General features: G+C 36.5%; 1 long non-coding RNA gene across 2 annotated transcripts; it reads right to left on the bottom strand.

Annotated features, from left to right (window-relative positions):
- Positions 1 to 4,698: 4,698 nt before the first annotated feature.
- On the bottom strand, positions 4,699 to 20,866 carry LOC135281757 (uncharacterized). Of its 2 annotated transcripts, XR_010348278.1 has the most exons (4): positions 20,740 to 20,866; positions 19,219 to 19,402; positions 18,537 to 18,692; positions 4,699 to 4,866 (listed from the first exon to the last, which is right to left on the bottom strand). It is a non-coding gene; the product is annotated as an uncharacterized LOC135281757 (long non-coding RNA). The 2 variants fall into 2 exon arrangements; XR_010348276.1 differs by lacking the exon at positions 4,699 to 4,866 and having other exon boundaries at positions 14,751 to 18,692.
- Positions 20,867 to 21,878: the final 1,012 nt, after the last annotated feature.

The raw sequence follows: 21,878 nt of genomic DNA, 5'->3' as shown, positions 1-21,878 counted from the left end.
TTGTATAACACTAAAGGAGGAACAAACATTAAAGAAGGAACAAAAGTAGGTTCTAATCTCAACAGCTGGAAGAGAAAAAACAGTGTGGAGCAGCTGGATAATTGTTGACAACAATGTGTCACATTTATCAAATAGCAAATGCAATTATAAGTTTTATGTGATGAGGTCCTCAGAGTATCCAAAACAATGTGAAATAAGACAAAAAGGACTTGTTTAATTTAATAAAATGAACTGGGATGTGATAAGATTGTTCCGTATAAATATATGGAGTGATTAGGCATAAACACAAAAGAAAAGAAAAAGGTATTTAAAATAAACAACAATGTTGACCTAATAAAAATATTTCTACATGGCTAATGAATACATTTGGGTTGGAAATTTGAAATTGGAATCATCAGAGCCAGAATACTCTGTAACAAGTTTCCAAAAGGAGTAGCAAGGGCAATAAACCAAACTAGTTTTAAGATGAAGCATGCTGCAAAAATAAAAATGTTATACATAAACATCTGTTCCAACTAACACTAGCCAAAACACAGACAAGTATCCAATAAAACCTGACCTAGTATTCTTGCCAAATTGCCCAGTGAGTTGCAGGAGAACAGAGATTTTTAGGATCTTTGAATGAGATAACTCGTCTCTGACAACTATTTTGTAACTGGGCACTTCAGAAGAATTGAGAGCTAGAGACATTTATCTGCTTTTCAAAATTCAAGAGCAACCTGGTATTTCAGGCAGTTTAATGTTGCAGGAAAAATAAAAAAGGCATTTTCTAATAGTTAGTTATGAGAATGAGGATCATACTTATTTGTTTTAAGGATCAGGCCCTTAAAGTTACACTCTTCTACCTTACTTAACAGAAGCTGAGTTTCTGTTATCATACAAGATAAGATCCCTCCACTTGACTGCCACTCAAAAGTGTAATAGAACAGGTTGCAGCAGTTTAGATTTGGCAACTAAAGGTAATCCCTACACAGAGCAATAGTATTCGGCCAAATTTTTTTGTCTGTGACAGAAATTATATCCGTTGATAGGCCTACAAAAGTTTGCAGGTATTAAAAATATACAGACATTGAGCAAACTCTTAAAACTCTTTCCAGCAAAGCCCATTGCAGAACTGACCACAGTCCTAAGGGATAACAGGAATAAAATATGTGTAGAATCAGGTCTGAATATTTTGACAGTCTAGAGCTCCTCTAAAGGAAAAGCAGCAGAATATTTTACATTGGAATTAGGTCTTCACTGACATAAGACACAGATCAGACTTAGTTAGTTTTGTTATTACCTGAGACGACCTGGTTTTCCAAAGAACTGGACAGGATGGTTTTGTCAATCATGAAGTCAACGACTATACCAGTGTAACTCTGCAGTGAAGACCATATGATTCAGGAGTGGTCCTAAGATGTGTTAGTACAAAGTGTTTCAGGAGCAGCTTTGAGAGAGACAAAGGATTGCTGAGAAGTCCATCCAGCTTAACAATGTGCATCCAGAACAGCACCTTGTACTCTCTCAAGTTTTAGATGCAGCAGCAGGAGTTGGACCATGTTTCAAGTATACTTCTAAACCCTATGGAATATGTGAAAGGAAAGGAGTGCCCAGATTAATCTGTTCTGCTTCAGGTATGAACAAAGCTCCCTTTTTTTGATTGAAGGTGGCACTGTTTTGCCCAGATACACTTCATCCCTGGAAGTGTTCAAGGACACATTGGATGGGGCTCAGAGCAACCTGATTGAGTGAAAGGTGTCCTTCCTATGGCACAGGGCTTGGAACTGGATGATGTCTAAATGTTTAAGGTCCTTCCCAGCCCTAATCATTCCAAGATTCTTTTTTTTTTTTTTTGGCTTCTCATATCATTATTTTAGATGGCAACTTTCTAACCATTAATTTGGCTTTATTACCATAGGTGCAGGTGTGTTCTCACAACATTAAAGAACAAGCCTCACAGTATGTTGTCTGAAGTTAAAAGCTAATGAAATATTCAAGTATAATCTCTTGAACTGTAGCATACCATGGTCTTTCTTTTCTTACCATAGAAACAGACTGTTAAGCTTGTTCATATTGAGGGAGTTTATGATTTTCCCATACCATGTTTTTACTTACTTACTTTCATTTGGGTTACCAAAAAGTTAGGGCTAATTTTACATGACAAATTCAATGAAGGCAAAGTACTTGCACAATCCTCATTAAAGGATTGTTTGAAAATGGTGATTATAATAAGACATTAAATATGAGACTGGCTAAAACATGGTAATCAAAATTTACTGCTGAACATTTTGTCCCTTAAATCAAAGGTGAACAAAAGGTACAGTTTGATGAATTTTTGTGATTAGTAAATTTCAGTGCCTTAAGTAGACTTGTTTTAGCTCTCATGTACAAGTAGGAGTGTTCATATGGTCAGCTGCTGCATTTAAGCTGTCTAGTAACTTGAAAACATTAATGGACAGTTTTTGGGCTCTGCTTATAATAAAACACATTTTCAGAAAAAAAAAATAAGCCAAAGATGACAAAAAATTAAGTAATAATCAACAACCTATTGCAAATGTCACATCAGAAGTAGATTGTCAATGTACTTTGCTATGAATTCTGATTTTTTAATTTAAACCAGAGAAAACAGTGATTAAAAAAGGTCAGATAAAAGAATAAAATTTCTAATAGTAAAATTAAATAACTATGCTATATACAAAGTGACTAATAAAGTCTAAAGCATGAAATCTAGACATGGTCAAAAGCAAACTTTAATTTCAAAACCCAGTTCTAGATAAGTTAGTACATAAAGATTGAACTCCAGAGAGCATGTAAAGTATCACAATTTGCAAAAAATGTAGATAATGTAAGATCAGCAGCCATAATATACTAACTACTCACTTATAAAAAACTCAGCACATTTTAGAGGGGGGAAAAGTGTCTTTATTCAAGAGAACTTGATCACCATTTTAGCATTTGGTGGTTTACCACTGGCCAAGAGCCAGATGCCCACCCAGCATTCCTCTCACTCCCCTTCCTGAACTGGAAGATAGAAATAAGATGGAAAAGCCTGTGGTCAAAGACAAAGACAGTGAGATCACTTACCCATTACCTTCATTGAAAAAACAGGGTTGAGTGAATTCCTTCATTCCCAGTTCCTCTACCCACTGCCCTTCATCCTGAGTGGCACAAAGGAGTGGAGAATGGGGTTTTCAGATAGTCTGTAAAAGTTCCTTCTCTGTCACTCCTTCCTCTCACACTTCCTCTGTGCCAGTGTGGGCAATCTCCATGGGCTGCAGCACTTAAGATGAACCAGCTCTGGTGTGTGTCATCCACAGGCCATCATTTCTTAAAGAAATATCCCCCTGCTCTGGCATAATCTGCTCCATAAACTGCAGGGAATCACCTGCTTCCCTGTGGTTGGCTCCAGGGGCTGCAGGGGAACCTTGTCCAGCATTTGGATCACCTCATTAATGCTCTTCATTTTTCTCTGACCCTGATAATTATGTGGGGCATAATTACACTGAAAGAAACTGTATCTATATGTTGCTAAGATAAAACACAAAACAAATTATTCCTTTTTCAGGATCTGTTTCAGTAACTGTGCAATGTGCAACAGCACACTAGAGAAAAGAGTAAGCCTAATAAGACTTGAAATTTAAAATCTGAACAGGTTTAAAATTCAGATCAAACCTATTAGGCCGATGAATCTGCCAGATGGTCTAGAAGAGGGTAACATATATTTAGAAAAAGAATCTTCATGCATGAAATGCTAGTTTTATATAAAACAGTCAAATATGTATTTGTCTTGCTTCAATTTATCTAATTAGTATGGAGAAAAAATTGTATTTTAGAAAGCATTATCAATACAATGGTAAATAAAAGTCAATCTCAACATTGCAGAGATATTCAAATATTCTTCTCTTTCTGTGAATTAACAAGAAAAAATTTCTTAGATGACTTACCATCTTTTCATAATAGACCTTCATCACTGCTGTCTGATGATGAGAATATGAAGTTAGGGATATGAATAATATCATGAATCATAAAATAAATTTAGGTTGTTTTTTACAATGGACAGAAACACAGAAGAGATAATTTTGTATACTTTCTGTAAGTGCAATTAACCATGTATCAAACACTGTTAGACACTATTTACATTCTTCAGATTCATAGGTAGATGAAAATCTCAATGGAGTGAGGAATATCAGAGCACCTTAATCCATGTCACATGAGATGGTGTGTGTATTGTATCAGAAAGTGTTGAGACAGAGGACAGACAGAGTGCTCTCTCTACTCTTAGTTTTTCTCTCCAGTAAATATTCATCTGGAAATATTCAAAGCCTCTGCCCCACAGGCTCTGGGATAACCTCCAGCACAGTGACAGGTCAATGTCACGTATCATGAGGAAAGTCTGCATAGAACTATTTGATATGAGAAAAGCACACAAGGTTTAACCATTAATTATTAGGCTTTATCATCTTTGAGAAAACTGGCCTATTATTCCTCCTCCACTGCTGCTTTGAGATCTCTTTCTGGGACTCCAAACAAATCTGAAATTTCCTACATTGCAGAGAAAATACACTGTGGCATAAAACTGAGAAAAATACAAAACCAGGACTGTTTATATTAAATACAAGAAGAATGTAAAGGAAGATTTGTCTTTTTTTTTTGTCTTTTCTCTTTGTCTTCCATAACCTTGGAAAGAGGAAGAACTAGGTTAAATTGTTTGATTAAAGTCAGCTGTGTGGACTGAGAAAGGTCACATCTTTTAAGCTTCTTCCATCTGTGTGAATGAATGGGCATGCCAAGAAGGAAAGCCTCACTGCACACTTAGAGTGTCATCAGCATCAGTATCTTCATTTTGACAGCTGTTGCAGTGACATCTGAGTCCGTGGAAAGAACCTGAGAACACTGGTTTTACCAGAAGGTACAATCCCATGAATCTGGCCTATAGCAATGCTCCTCATGCTACAAATCTGGTTGATAAATAAAAGTTTTTATGTTTAACACAACATAATAGCCACAGAAAAGTATTCCACTCCACAAGAAAAGGTTAATGTATATATTCATGTGCACACACATGTATTCACATGCAAAATGTATATTCTGGGCATTTAAGATATTTCACTTGAGATGATTGCACTGCTCCAAATATTTCTGTTCCACAAGAAAATGGGTCATGAATTTCTGGTTTAGTGCCTGAGGACATTCAAATGATAATTTACTTTCACATTTTGAGCTATAAGTACAAGAGATCCATTCATCTTATAAATATTATTTTTCTTGGAAATTTAATTTCATGTGTTCAATAAAGGGCACTAACCATGCATTAAATCTTTAGAGTTTTACTCTTAATTCAGATTTTTACAAATTTTCCTATACTTTCCTACTTTTCTTGATGATAAATCCTATGCATATTATTATAATATGAGAACAAATGATTTTGAGAAAAGATTATGTAGTTTGGCCTTCTGAAAAATGCAGCATATTGCTACAGTACTTTTTTTTGGAGGGGGACAAATTAACTTCATTTGCACTATGTAGCAGTATGTGGATGTACCTCTGATATAATGAAACCAGAGGACAAAAATCAACTTATTAAAAATCATACCTTCTGTTAAGAAACATACCTTGTCTCACTATCAGTTCATACAAGCACAATTAAGTGCAATTTTTAAAAATGCTACATTTTGTTTAAAAAAGTGTCATATTGCAGTCTTGTGTCCCATCTTGATTCATTGAAAATTCCCCCCATATGCTGATCCACACATTATTTGTGAGAATGGAATGAAAAATCAAGAGTTTAAAAGAAAAAAATACGTGCATGCTAGGCAACATGGCATATGAGAAGTTCTCTGAGGCTCTACCCCACAAGCAGAGTACTATTCCCACTCTGCAATTAGTGTTATCAAATCTAATCTAGGTACTGCATAGAGCATTATAAAATTTAAATTCCACATCTACGTTACAGAGCAGAAGTGGCCTACAGGCTTGGTTTGAAATTAAATTTACCAACTGTCGACTTTGCTTAGCAAGTAGTGCATCCTAAAAGCTGGCTCTGGATAATCTATACTGAACGATCCAATAGGAAGAAGGAAAACAGGGATTGGATGGCTTATATTTCAGAATACCCTCAGGTATACATATATATCTAGAATACACAGGAGCACCAGAATTCCATCTGACCCTGCTGTCTCATGGGCCATATACCTTGCACCATTTGTTTGTAACAAGGTTGCATGACTATCAACAAAGGACCCTGGAGTGTTTCCTAAAAAGTGAAAGACAGTCAGGACATTAAGATAGCTAGGCATTCCTAAGTTTTTAAATTTTTTTAAATTTTAATATTTAAGTATGTGTTTTGATTCCCTACAAAAATTTTACCTCCTTTTTTTCCCCCCCTATTAGTTTGATCCAAGACAGAACCACTTCTTCAGAAAAATGATGAGATTTGGTAAGCTGCAATAATGGCCCCTAAAACATATCACTCTTCAGAAGGAGCCTGTTCCTCCAATTCACCTTTATCATCCATGCCTAGGTGTTTCCAGGTGAGCTTACACTTTGGAGGAATTCAGCAGTCCCAGACTGCCTCCAGCTCAGACAGACTCTTCAGTTACTCTGTTTGTGTGGCATTTCTGGGCTTGACAAGATTTTCTTAGTATCTCAGCCACTGTGAGGTAAACAGCATTCAGTTTCTGCATGCAGCTCGCCCTCCCAGCTCCATGCTGTATCTAGCTACAGAGATGTGCTCCTTTTTTTGGGAATGTCTTTTGTTTTCTTTTTGGTTTTTTTCTCTGTTTGTGGGACTGGTTTTTTTGCCATTTTCACTGTTGTCTTCTCAGCCTCAATTGTTTTATGTGAAGTGCTGTCGGTACCATACACTATGGCTATTTTCATGGGCCATGCTTATCTTGCAAATAGCAAAATTGTAGCAAATTCCAAACCCAGAATTCCAAATATTGGAAACAGATGTGAGCATATCTGGCATGGAAAAGAATAATGAGCTTTACTATATCAAGTCCTAAGTTTTGGCTTGGTCTGTAGCACATCTTTCATAAACTATACAGTCCTGATATGAGCAGTCCAGTTCTTATATATGGTGCAGTTCACCTGTTCTCTGAAAAAAAATGCTCCAATTTACTTATCTTTGTAATTAAAGCCTGTTTAATTTTGTCCCCATATTTTAGATTTAATTTTCAATATTTGAATCAAGTCTTCCCTGAATGATGTTTGTGTGACCAGTTAAGGTATTATTTTCAGTCACAAATTTTTCATGCAAGTTTATAATTGCTTCAGTGGTTTGATGTTTGAGTAAACTCACTAGTTCAAAATTCCTAACACCCAATATAAGGCATACAGGTCAGAAGGTAGGAGTGTTAGCACATGCTGACTATGCAAACAGGTTACACTGGCGTTTGGGTTTTTGGCAGTTTTGGGGCTTTTTAAGGATGTGGGCGTAGGGGAGACTCTTTGTAATTCATTGACAACCTTTTGAAACTACTTATTCCCCAAATGAAAAAACAAAAGTGAACCATCAAAAATTTTTACAATTGTAATGTATTTTAGGTATATCTGTGACTCTGTTAATTTAGTCAAGGACCCCTTGCTACTCCTGCTAGGACCTAATACTGAACTGAATGTCTGGGGTCCCCAGAACATTCTAGCAGTTTCTATTTACCAGAATTGCCTTTCATTTCTTGTTTAATGCTCTTTATAGCAGACATATTGGCTTCCACTCAGGCCTTATAAAACATATAAACTCACTTCAGTACACAATACAGACTAGTTTTTATTATTGATTTATGTCCTGTATTGTTAATTATTCCTTTAATAGATGGTACCTTAAAGGTGAAGCAAGAATATTATTTTTTTTTTTTTTTGATAGACAATAGGTGCCTGGATAAACTCACTTGTAAATTTCTGGGAAAAGGAGTTAAAAAAAACCCCACAAGTAAACTGCTGATATTCCAAAATTTTATTGGACTTATCCTTTTCCTCAGTGGTAGTGCCACAGGTGCTTGACTTCACACTAAATATTATGTAATCCAGAATTAATAAATCCTACAATGCTCTTATTTCACATACCTTTACTTACTGTGTGACAAGAAAAGCAAAACACACAAAAGCACATTGAAAGAACTTTTCTGAAAGGAAAAAGTTGTAGAAGAATGTATATGCATTACAAAAATACATTTCATTTGTACACTCCAGTTAAATCATTAATTCACTATTAAGCCTTTTTCAGTTACATTGCCAACTGTCAGGAAGCTACAGCATCTATGGGGATACTGTAGTTAAGTTATAACAGTAAACAGCAATATTAACCAACTACTGTGAAATTATGATGTGTTTAAGCATTTTCTAAACAAAGTAAATGGATGTTCCTAACAAAAAAATAAAGAAAAAAAAAGTAACATTTTTCAACAGTACTGAGAATTTTTCTCTTGGAGGCAGGACCATTTTATTAACAATACACAAATCTTGAGTTCTAAAGCTTTCCAAATTCTTTCCCTGCTTCCCACCACAATTGTTAATGTCCACAGTGGCAAAGACTGTTAAACCTATTGTAATCCACAAACAAGCCTCTAAACTGGCACAAACTGGTTTAACTCATTTGAGGTTAATTTAAACCTGAGACATAAAAATACCTAGTCCAATACTTTTAGGACATTTTAGGTTCCGTTTTTATGAACTGTGATTATAAATATTTGCCTATCAATATAATTCTGGTTTATTTCATCACATTTTTATGTCATTGGAAAAATAGTCATTGCATAATTCTGCTGGAAATACTTGCAACTGCTTATTTGTTTACTTATTTTACTGATCAAACAAGGCTGTCACTACTACTACTAATTTTTATTAGATCACTAATTATAAAACTCATAGAAAAGACATAAAAAACCTGGGAATATATTATATTATTCCAGCCTCTCTAATTCAAACTCTAAAGTTGTGAAAAGAGATGACATTCTAATGAATCTATGATAACCTACAGTAGCTGTATCCTAAAATTCACAATTAAATAATTGTTTTTCCATACAAGGAAGAAATAAAACCTAACAAAATTAGCTGACACAGATCGAAATAAATTGTTGGTCTAGTTTTGCCACACAGTGGGGTACAGCAGCCATGACACCAGTTCAAATAACTACCTAACCTAGGTTTAGTACACTTTCTTTACAGCAAAAAGAGCTTTGTCTTTTTGGCTACCACAAAATAAGAAAATAAGAATAAATACGAAAATGTTATCTAAGTTCTCAAGTTTCAGAGGATAAGAATGTTTTGGATGACATCTTTTCTAAAATATCTAGGAAGAGTAGAGAGGAAAAAGTCAAAGTTGTAATTGCTTTTCACAGAATGAAAGCCTTTATCTTACCACTATTTCTGTTCCTTTAAAATTAGGGAGAGTTTATCATTGTCTTTAATGGGACAAGAGATAAAATAAGGCTTAGTAAGTCTGAAAACTCAACCTATAATCTTGTTTGATGGTCTAAATTACATTCTAACAGTCAGTACAGAGAGAAAAACATCAGGCTGAACTAAATGTGATGATGCCAATAAAGAGGAATGATTTTGAGAATCAGTAGAGAAAACCCTCCCAAGAAACAGGGAAACCATCAATTTTGGGATATGAATGGCTGGGAAAGATATAAAAGTCATGAAGATAAACATTCAAGAAAATATAAACTGTCAGAAAAAAAAGAACCAAAAAAACCATGTTAAAGTACAACAGGTTTGTGAAAATGATACAGTATACAAATTAAAGCAAAAGTTGATAAAATGGACACCTAAAGAGAGTACTTTAAGCTTTCATTTCATAAGTCTTGAGTGAATAAGCTAACAAACACCCTGAGGTAATGTAGAAAATGACATCCAATACCACAGTCAGGATTTTTTTTTTCAGAGAAATACAATTATATTTTGATCTCTCGCTAAGAAAGTGTCTCAAACCAAAACCAGAATTTTCTAAACAACTATAATTCTTCTCACCTAATGTAATAGTGTAGCTAGTTTATGCTCATTGTTTCAGCTCTTCTTATAGTCAATATTTAGAAGTGAGAATTGTGAGGAGTAATTCATTCATCCCATCCATAATTGCACTAAGGGTGTTCTTGGCTCTGCCCCCCAGTCTGAAGCCTCTGAGCAATAAAGATGGTCTAGACAATAATTCTATTATTCAAAATGTACTTTGACTAAGTGAAGGGTAGGAGAGATGAGCCTAATTCCTTTCCAAATTTTTACTTTCAAGAACTTAAGATCAGATTTCCTGATATGACATTTTAGAAATCAAACTATTAGAAAAACTAAAAAGAGGGACTGGAAATTCATGGTCAGAGCTAAAATTCAAAACCACATTTTAAATTACTGAATTACTGTGGATGTGAAGTAGATACTAGCTCTATTATTTTTAATCTGTGAAGATATTTTATATAAGAATTCCCAGTTTAACTTGTCTTAGATTTTATCCAATTAAGAAAGGAGCTGAGTTTAATCTCAAGTGAAGATTTCAAAAACTAAAAGTAACTTATGGTTGTGTTTGACAGTCCCAGGATGAGGAAAGAGATGAGAATCTTGACTCCATGGTTCAGAAGGCTGATTTATTATATTATTATATTACATTATATTAAAATTGTATACTAAAACTATACCAAAATGAATAGAGAGAAAGGATCCATCAGAAGGCTAGAAAGGAAGGGAATGGGATGAATAACAAAATCTTGTGACTGTTCACAGCCTCAACACAGGTGGCTGCTGTTGGTCATCAAGAAAAAACAATTTCACATGCTGGGTAAACAATTCTCCATACCACATTCCAAAGCAACAAAACATGGAGAAGCTGAAGCTTCCCAGCTTCCCAGGAGAAAAGATCCTGGCAAAAGGATTTTTCATAAAATATATCTGTGACAGTAACTAATTATCCCAGACATAAAGTCTGAAAAAAAAAAAAATAGAAAAAGAAAGAACATTTTCATTTCCTTATTGGCTTACAGAAATTTTGCCAGTATCTCCATGAAAATCCATTTCATCAACAGATGATCACTTCTCTTCATTGTATTTGCAGGTGGTTTTCCTTCTAGGTGATCAAAAGCAAAAGTATAAGAATTTGTAACTCTTTATGGTTAATTTTACATGCCTCTATACCTCTATTTGCCTTGATGTTTTTTCAGTTGTTATCAATGAGTTTTCACTGACTTTTAAAGGATATTTTAAGACAATATTGGACTACATATATTTAACAGATTATTCACATTAAATATGTGAAATTTATAGATATCCTCAACTCATGAAAAAATCAGTTTAAGCCACAGAAAAATGGTGCAAAATGTCTTCTGCCTTTCTATATCATAGGTTTTCCCATAGTAGAGACTTTTTTTTTCATTCAACTTAGTGTGTAGCTCTAGAGTTGTGGATTTGCTATTCTAAATGCACTAAAAAATTACCACAAAGAAGACAATATGGAAAATTAGGTATGTATAAATGTATTTCTTACATATCTTTCACAGCCCTAAAATATCTCCAAAAATAATTTACTTCAAAATATATGACATCAAAAATATAAGATGTGGTCATAAGGCAAATCACAGAATCATTGAATTTCCTGAGTTGGAAGGGACCCATTAGGATCATCCAGCAAAGCTCCTGGTCTTGGGCAGGACAGGCCAAGAATCACATGAAGGGCCCCAGAGTGTTGTCCAAATACTTTAAAAATATTATTACCAGAGTGCTTCTTAGGACAACTCATATAATTTACCTTCCTTTCAAGCCCACATGGATAAAAAGCTGTATAAATCAGCTTTGTGAATTATATATATATATACATGTATTTTTGAACATGCACACATATGAACAGCCACAAATATTGTAAAAATCTTTATTAGTTCACAAACCTTTACATAAATGTTCTGCTAATATATAAGCCAGTTTTATTCTACCCATGTGGCTATGACTCATGGCAATGACAAATATTTCCATAAAAACTATCACAGTCTGAAATGGGAAAATTATAAAACTATGAAAAAAGTTTATCCATTCCAACAACTTGACAAAATAAACAATGTGACAGAATGTTCATTTGCTTCACATAATTCACTGAGTCCTGGTTTGGCAGCTCTTGTCAACCTAACAGAAATGGCATACAACCATTCCCAAGCTTCTTTATCAGTGAGATTTAAGTAGTCAGATTGGGATTTTTTCACTGTTGTGTGGACATCAGTTGGTGTTCCTCACATTGCATCGTATTGTGGGGCAAAATAGGCTGGATGTTGAAATTCAAACAATGGAGAATACTGACAAGTCTTTCAAATCTTTTAGACCTAGCAGAGGGTTCATAGAACAAAACAAAACCAGTAAAGATAACCTGAATTAGTATGTGGTTGGAGGATGAAGTAAGCAGCAGGATAACACTTCTGAACACAGAAAATGTTCTGTGCTTACAGCAAAGACCTTTCAAGGTCTCAGTCAAAGTCAAACAGATTTCCCAGAACTCAGTCTCAATGCCTCACATCCCAGTGCCATGTTCCTTTAGATGAGACTCTAATCTAAAGTGCAGTGCAATATCTTCTTCTACCATTGTCTTTTTTTTTCTTCTCTCTCAAGAAGGGAGAAGTAGATAATGCACATCTAGAGAAAATCAGGTCCCATACAGAGCACAGATGCATCCTACACTACCAGTTCAGCTATAGATGTAAGGACCCTTCTATGTCTTGTCAGTTTTCCAAGCAAAGCAGGACCTTATTCGCTTGGTAATGCAGTGACCTCTGTGCAGTTGTGTGCAGTGGGAAAGAAAGAAGATCACTGGTAAACCATTCAGAACTTTCTATTTGTACATATGAATGTGTTGAGATGCTTCTGAACAGTCCGTGCTGTCCTTCCATCTGGAGGAAAAGGTGGCTGTATTACCAAGTCCTCATTTTGGAAAAGGAGACACCCTGGCCATTGCATTTATTTTATACTCAGATATTTTCAGTGAAAATATTTCTCACAAAGTAAAGGCTGTCTGACATTTCCTCCAGTAATCCTTTCTAAGCCCGTCCAAATATCATGATCTGGTATCTGTTCAGGGGAAATTTTGTGGACATGGGAAGGGGGAGTTGAAACATTTCAGCCTGAATGAAATTACAACTACTGAACAAAACTTTTCAATATCATATATTTCATTGCCACTTTTTGAAAACATCTAGCACAGAATTAGCTGTATCTAGGAAGCTGAAATTTGGCAGAGACAAGCTTCTTATAGGGGTGCTTTTCATCATGCTACTAAAGAAGGTCTGATTTAGTCATAAAGAACTATCTAAATAGAAACTGTCATATGCAAAATAGATTTAAATCCGGGATTCTTTATAATAACTATTTCTCTTGCATATCAAAGTGAAGATTTTAACCAATAAATGTCAAATACAGCAGGAGCTTATACATGAGAAGTGTCAGACTGACTGTTGCATGAAACTATGTACAGAAAGTGTCTTTGTTAAATCTCCCGCATTCTATTTAATAATTTTGACTGCAACCTTGTATATAAATAACAGAAGATCACTGATTAATATTTTAAGATCTTAACATATGCTGTGGTAAAATAGCAGTTCTTTCAAATAATATAGTAATTCTTATCTCTAGTGACAGAAAATATTTCCTGAAATGTAAGTACTGACTCTGGTGTGGATACTGCCAGCAGCTGGTATGCACCCAGGTCCTTTCTTCTCACCATCTACAGCTGTGCATTTTTTGTCATTGCCCAGTGAGCAACACATATGTTGCCTGAGAACACTGAGAGGAAATAAGAAGCTGATTCCAACAACAAATGTAATTTATCATTTAATCACAGAATGATTGAAGTTGGAAGGTTCAACCCCATCTGCTGAAAGAGGATCATTTAGAGCAGTGCCCAGAGCATTGTCTAGACACTCTTGAAAATCTCCAAGATGAAAACTGTACAGCCTAGGCAACATGTGTCTGTGCTCCGTCACCCTCACAGAAAAAAAGAAAAGCAAACCCAAACCTTAAATACATTTAAAATACATTTATTTTGGAAAGGGAGGGAGGTTTACTTCTTTATGTTGAAGTGTTTTACCACTATAAGAGTTAAATGATTAGTTACTTTTGAAAAGGGATCAAGGACAATCTCTAGTTTCAGAGGCTGACTCAACAGATGACACTTTAAAACACCAGTTTAACAATTGTTTCTGGAATTTCTTTGGGATTTATTTTAGAGGTAAAACATACTCAATGAGTTTTTGTACACATATAATGAATAAAGGGTTTCAGTTATAGTTTAGCCTAAATTTAATGCATTGTTATTTTACTTCCACTGATAATTATATAACACTAACTTGAATTACATTTGCAGCCTATCACTGGTATTAGATCCCAGTGAAAGAATCTCCAAGGAAGCTATAAAGAAGCCCAAGTTTCCCACTGTGATCTGCCTGCATTCTGGTCTTCTCACAGGTGTTCCCAGACAATGGCTTATTCTTGCCAAAACACAGTTCTTGTGCCATATAATGATACTCAGCCTAAATCTGTACACAAATTACATGCTCAACTATTACAGAGATGTTAACCATTAAAATACCTACATTAGATGAGAATTTCTTTTATCCCCCATGCTTAATGACAAAGAAATGAAAAAAAAGACATGATCTCCTGTTGATTTTATTATGTCTTGAATAATGATAACACTTTTTTAGGTCTGCATCACAATAGGTACAGTGACATCCTCATACAAGGACAACATGATATGAATTTTCTAATGAAATGTATATAACCCAGAAACATTTCATTATTCACAGCACCACATCAACTGAATTCCTGTAATGAAATTCCTCTGCATTTCAGTGGAATTATGTCCACAGTCTTAGTGAATTATTGGACTCTGGACTCTTAACAAATTTAGTTTGTATCTAACCTACTGAGTTACCTGCCCATGTTCTGTGACACAAAACACAAGTCCAGAATAATCCTTAGCAGATAACTATTAGGTTAACTTTCACTATTGAAAGGTATTGAGAATGTAATTTGTTATCTTCTTGGTACTGAAATTATACTTTCAAATATAGGTGTCAATTGCAGATGCAGATAGACAGGTCTAAGAATGGAATAAAAAATTCTTGCTCTGGGCCATATTTATAAGACCAGAAATGTTGGTTTTGGGGTAAGTAATTTGTAATAACTTAGCAGATTTCTTCTACCTATGTGACAGTCTCATCTTCGAGACTAATTTAAACCTACAGACATAAAAAGGAAGGATGTATGAAACACAGACTGTGGTGTATTTAATTCAAGCTGACAACAAGTATTATTGTGGATAGTAAGTGAATCATGCCTTTTAGGATTTTAACCAAGGATCAGCATAGCACAGAGCCCCAGTATTTTAGCTCTTTTTCTTGGGGAAATATAAGGGATTTCTTTCCAAAAGGGCTCTGAGCTAAAATAATTGAAAAAAAGGAAGGCAGAAGAAAAAAAACAGACACAACTGACTAGCAAGAGTGTTTTAATTCACATTTCCAATAGGGTGAAGGGTACCTAAAGCTAGTTGAAGATAGACTGAAAGAAATTAAAACAGGAAATTAGAGGAAATTAAAGCAATGAAAATGGGTAAAAGGACAAATGTGGAAAACAAACTCTGAATGACATTGAAGATTAGAGCAAAGAGCCAAATCAGAGTAAATGAAAGTCTAGTCAGAACTACGCAGGGCTTTGAATGAATAAAAGTCCAAGCTTTGTCTGAGTCTGCAGCTAATATTAATAAAGTTCCTTAGTGATCTTCTCAGCTGCCATCAAGATCAGTGATAATGCACTCTTTTGGTAACTTAAGATCTGGACAATGTTCAAGATTCATCTTTATTTAGCAGGTGTTCTCTAAACAATTATTAGATGTCTGTGCTTTCATTTAGTTTAAAGGTGTCATAAATTCCAATTTAATAGTGTATTGAGAAATTAAATCAAGATTCCCATAGCTACATTGTACTACATGGCACATTTTTATTAACAGTGATGGCCTTTCACAGATGAACAATCAGAAACTTACCAGGTAAGCATTACATGAGAGGTTGTCTTAATTATCTTTTTTTTTTCCTCTCCAGAATACATAATAGAATATTTTTGTTCTTTTGGATAATCAAATATGTGATAAACGTTACAACAGATTAAAAAATCAGTTGTGAAAAATTTATCGCTGCATTTTCACATCCTTGAATTCTGCATATTGTGTTAGGAATAATCCTTTACTTGAATAAGCAGAATGTATTTTATTTTTATTGTTGTTTTTATTATTATTATTATTATTATTACTATTTTGTTCTCAAAATACAAGAAACTAAATATTATCTGGACAAACAGCAATGTTTGAAGTGCTATAGGCTGAAACATGTACACAAATTTGTCAGAGGAAAAAATGTGTTTCATGGAATACCTATAACTTCTGAGAGGTGGTGAACAGAGGCTGGCAGCTCTTTGTTTTTCCCAGGCAGAAGGTTCAGAACATGATTCAGTTTGCACTTAGACAAACAGCATCCTTTAGATCCCATGATAGAAGTGAATACTGGAATGCAGAATGCCATGTACTCTAGTGTTGGTATTTTCAAGGATTACCCTGTGATCATTGCAGCACAAAAAAGTCTTCCTCTTAAATGATCCTCTTAACTGAGAAAGATCAGGAGCATGCATCCTCTTCCCCATAATATATCTTGTTGCTCTTGTGAAATGTTTTAAAAGACTTTTTTCCTTTACATTTCCTATTTATTAATATATACACTGGTAGTAGTAAAAGTTTATCCCGTTTTTATCAAACTGCGTAATTGTTTCAAGCCTCCCCAAACACTTTGGTTTCTAATACTCAGTAAATACTTTCTTCAGCTTCTTTAAAAAATAATCTTATGCTCTGCCAAAGTTTAGAATAATACTATTAAAGAACATATACAGAGGCAGGAGAGAAACGCTGCTTTCTCAGACTGAAATTGGTTTTGAAAGTTTTCAGTCAAAGTATTTATATAAGCTGTGTTATGCTGGGAATTTTTTCAAATTCCTGTAAATTAGTATATACCAAGTGCTAGGGAGTTTCTAAAATACTGCTTTAGCCGCACATTCTGTGAAGCTGCCAGATAAAAACTCAAGCCTCTGTGGTTCTGTGTTCCCAAAGATGTTGATGAATGAGAGCTTTTCTGCAAGGAGACTGATGGGGTGCTGCTGGGAATACAGGAAGGAGTCTGGGAGGGAAAAATGTTGCCTGTCTATTTTTTCTTTTTATAGGCCATTGAAATAAATTGGAACACTAATAGATGTGTACAATAAACAGCCACCAAACAAGTAAGTATGTTGAAGAAAAATATTTTTTTAATATGATTTTGTTCAGTTTCTGTTTTCTTAGGAGAGCACCGGTGGCTTGCAGAATATATTTTATTTTGATTCATGAGAAACTGAATTAAGCAATGGGTCTATTTCCTTAAATTGGTCTGTTTCTACAACCTTTTTTATTTTTATATACTGAAAAATATATTACTATTTTTATTCCTCAAAAATATATTCCAGACTTAAATGTATAATTTAGAGACTTACCTTAGTCAATTTCAGTATTCTATATACAGAATAAGCTTATTCTTACTAGTGATTTTGAGTTCCTTATTTTTAAATACTAATAAAAATTGTGTACCATTTTCAATGTATTCAACCTTTGTCCTCACTAGTGTTCCTTTTAGTCTTAACTAAGAACTAGAGAGAGTATTTTATGTGGCACTAACAAAAAATTACAAGGAAAATTAAAACTAGTATTCAAGTTATGAGTATGTCAATATTTTAAAATCTCAATTTAACAATCACAGAGAAGAGCCCACTGAAAATCAGGTCTCTTTCCTGATTTTAAGACTTCAGTAAGGTTTCTTTCTGTTAGAGATCAAAATGAAAAGAAAAAGAAACAGGTGAATTAATTGCAAGTATTTAATTTCTCTAGCTGCAACAATTTCATTATGTTATTTCAAAATTTTATATATAACTAGACAGTACTTAAAAGTTTTATTGTGACAGGAGAAATTTTCATTGAAATAAGTCCAAAAACTATAACCTAACTGGGACATTTTGAACGAGGACCTGCTGCTTGCCAAGGCCAAGACCATCAGCAACAGTGATAGTGCTCTGGGGTAACAGACATAAGAAAGGGACGAAGTTGCTGCATTTCAATTTCCACAGCATTTGCAGATGACGAAAGGAGTGAGAATATGTGAGCAACAACATTGCTGACACCGAGGTCAGTTAAGGAGGGAGAGAAGTTCCTCCAGGCGCCATAGCTGAGATTCCTCTGCAGCTCCTGGTGCGCTCCATGGTGAGGCAGCTGTGCCCTGCAGCCCATGGAAATTCACACGGCAGGAGAGATCCACCTACAGCCCATGGACAACCCCACTCTAGAGTGGGTGGATGCCCAAATGAGGCTGTGACTCTGTACAAAAGCCTGCATTGGAGCAGGCTCCTGACAGGAATTGTGTCCCAATAGAAAGAGGAGCTCAGACTGGAGCAGGTTTGCTGGCAGGACTTGTGACCCCACAACAGTTTATGAAGAACTGCAGTCTGTGGGAAGGACTCACCTTGGAGAAGTTCACAGATCACTCTCTCACATGGTGGGGACCCCACAGTGGAGCAGGGGCAGACTGTGAGGAGTTCTCTCCCAGAAGAGAAAGGAGAAGCAGAGACAGCTTGTGGATGACCTGGCGGCATCCTCCATTCCCCATGCTCCTGTGCCACTGTCAGGGAGAAGGTAGTGGAGTTAAATCTCAGAAGAAGGAGGGTGGAGTTGAGAGAGGGAGAATGATGCTTTTAAGATTTGGTTTTGTCTTTCATTGTCCTTCTCTGATTTGATTGGTAATAAATTAAAATAATTTCCCCCAGTAGAGACTGTTTTGCCCATGATGGCAACTGGTGAGTGAACTCTCCCTGCTCTCAACTCAACCCATGAGCCTTTTGTAATATTTTCTTTCCCCTGTCCAGCTAAGGAAGACACTGATATCAGCTTTAGTGGGCCTTTAGGCTCTGGGCTTCCAGGGTCAACCTAACACATGTTATCGACAACATATGAGTAAACTTATCAAATATTAAACTCAGGTGATAAGAACCAAAATCCCAATAAAAGATCCAAGATGAATATGCTGAGCACCACTAAAATCCAAGTCCTTTCCTTATCATTAAAATCAAAGTCCTCTCCTTGCTGTTTAAGGTCAGAAACATGACATCAATATATTCCTGATATAAAAACAAGAGAACAAACCTTACTTTTTACCAAGCACTTTTACTTCTGAGACATTGGCATCAATCCAGTATTCACTGGTCTAATTTTCCTTACTGCAGACCCATTCATTTTGTTCAATGTTCACTTCATCTAATCTGACAATCAAACTTCTCTCCAAGGGACAGCAGAGAATTAACTTTCTAACTCAGTAAGGGTGCACATTCTGAGCTGTAAGGAAAACATTAAGTGCCAGTTAGAGGATATGTCATAAAAACTTCCCAAAAAAAAAACAGATAGGCGATATTCCCATGGCCTGCTATCTGAGGAAGACTGTTTTGTCAAATAGAGCAGCAAGTGCAACAAAATATCACGGAATCAGAGAACAAGCTAAATTGAAATGGACCCATAATGATCACCAAGTCCAACTCTTGACCCTGCACAGCACCATTCCCAAGAGTCACACCATGTGCCTCCGAGTATTTTCCAAATGCCCCTTTCAGCTCTGGCAGACTTGATGCTCTGACCACTTCCCTGAGGGTCCTATTCCAGTGCCCAGCCACCCTCTGGCTGAAGAACCATTTTCTAATATCCAAACTACACCCCACCTGACACAGCTTAAGATTTTTCCCTCATGTCCTGTCCCTGGTCACCAAAAAGAAGAGATCAGTGTCTGCCCCTCCTCTTCCCCTCACAAGGAAGTTGGAGACTGCAATGAGGTCTCCCCTTAGTCTCCTCCAGGTTGAACAGACCAAGTGATCTTAGCTGCTCTTCATTCAGCCCCCTGTCCAGGCCCTTCATCATCTTCACTGCTCTCTTTTGGGAAGTCTTTAATTGCTTAATATCTTTCTTATATTGTAGTGCCCAGAACTGCCCACAGGACTTGAGCTGAGACCACCCCAGTGTAGAGCAGAATGGGACAATTCCCTCCCTTGTCCAGCTGGTGATGTTGTGCCTGATGCCCCCAGGACACCCTTGGCCCTCCTGGCTGCCAGGGCACTGCTCTCATGTTCAGCTTTCCCTGGACCATAACCCCCAGGTCCCTTTCCCCTGCACTGCTTTCCAGCATCTCATTCCCCACTCTGTCTGCACATCCTGGGTTGCCCATCCCAGGTGCAGAATCCATCACTTTTCCCTTGTTAAACTTCATACAATTGGTGATTGCCCAGCCCTCTGATTTATCGAGGTCTCTCTGCTGGGCCTCCCTGTCTTCAAGGGTGTCAACAGCTCCTCCCAGTTTTGTATCTGTAAACTTGCTCAGTGACCCTCCCAGTCCCACATCTAGGTTATTCATGAAGATGTTGAAGAGCACAGGGCCAAAGGTGGAGCCCTGTGGAACCCCACTAGTGACAGGTCCCCAGTCTGATGTCACCCCATTCTCTACACCCCTTTGTGTAACTGTGGGCCAGTTGCTCACCCGTCACAGGATGGGTTTATCCAGCTGTGTGCTGGATATTTTGTCAATGTTGTCTCCCCAGGATTCTGTGGGAGACAGCATTGACAGCTTCACTGAAATCCAAAACGATCAACTGGCTTCCCTTGGTCAACAAAGTGGGTTACCTTCTAACCTTGTAAAAATAACGTTTGACAAGCAGGATTGTCCTCTAATGAAGCTGTGCTGTTTGTGGCCAACGACTGCATTCTCTTTCAGGTGAATTTCAATACCTCCCAGAATAATCTTCTCCATAACTTTACCAGGCACTGAAGGGAGACTGACAAGCCTGGAGCGTCCAGGGTCCTCCTTCTTTCTGTTCTTGAAAATCAGCACATTTGTCAGTTTCCAATGCTAGGACATTTCTGGATTTCTAAGACCACTCAAAAATCATCAGGAGAGGTTTTGTGATGATATCAACTAGCTCTTTGAGGATTCTTGGGTGAATCCCATCAGGCCCTATAGATTTGAAACAATTCAGATGGAGCAGCAGATCCTGCACAGTTTTGGGGTTGACTGTGAGTTGATCATATGCTACAAGATGTACACATAAAGATGTAGTCAGTGCTCCTGTCATCCACTCTTCAAACACAACTAGAATTTCATCTGTATGTCTGTGATGATAGATTTAATTATTTTCTAGAATAAAGGTTACATTTTGAAACCCCTGTCCTGGTCTCATTTTAACATGTGGCATACACCTCTCAATGCTTCAAAGGAGATTACTATGTAACAATGATTTTCACCTTTCCCTTCTCTACAGAGAAAATCAGCTGAGTCTAACTATGAAGAGACAGGCAAATGTAAATTTAATCTGTGCCTCTTAAGAAGTTTTTTTATTTCTCATCTGTTAGTATTGCTTAAGTAGGCAACCATCAGAAACAGGCTGTGCTAGTGGTACTGCTCTGAGTAGCTCCGGCATAAAAATCAAGATCAGAAGCTCTGGGAAGACTCTTTGCACCATCTGCCATCAGCTCCAGTCCAAAGAAAACCACCACTCTTAATCTGTGATCCCTCTGTGGATGTCAGTGTGTATGTCAGCCTTCTCTAACTCTTTCCATTCCTGGTTTGTGGCACAAAGGTGAGGAGGGAATGCACAGCACTACACAAACCCTACCATCCAGTGCTGGACAATTAGAGAAAGCAGCAGCTGCTGGTGCCCACAGAATCACAGTGGGAATGGGTATCTGATCGCAGGGGTACTCCTCCTCTGAAGCAGCTTGAGCTGGAACAAGAAAGGGGTCATTTAAGCTGTTACAGAATCAAGGAAATGTT

This window comes from Passer domesticus, chromosome 1 (genome assembly GCF_036417665.1).
Source record: "Passer domesticus isolate bPasDom1 chromosome 1, bPasDom1.hap1, whole genome shotgun sequence".
NCBI classification, from domain to species: Eukaryota; Metazoa; Chordata; class Aves; order Passeriformes; family Passeridae; genus Passer; species Passer domesticus.
This window is presented reverse-complemented; position numbering and strand designations above follow the sequence as displayed.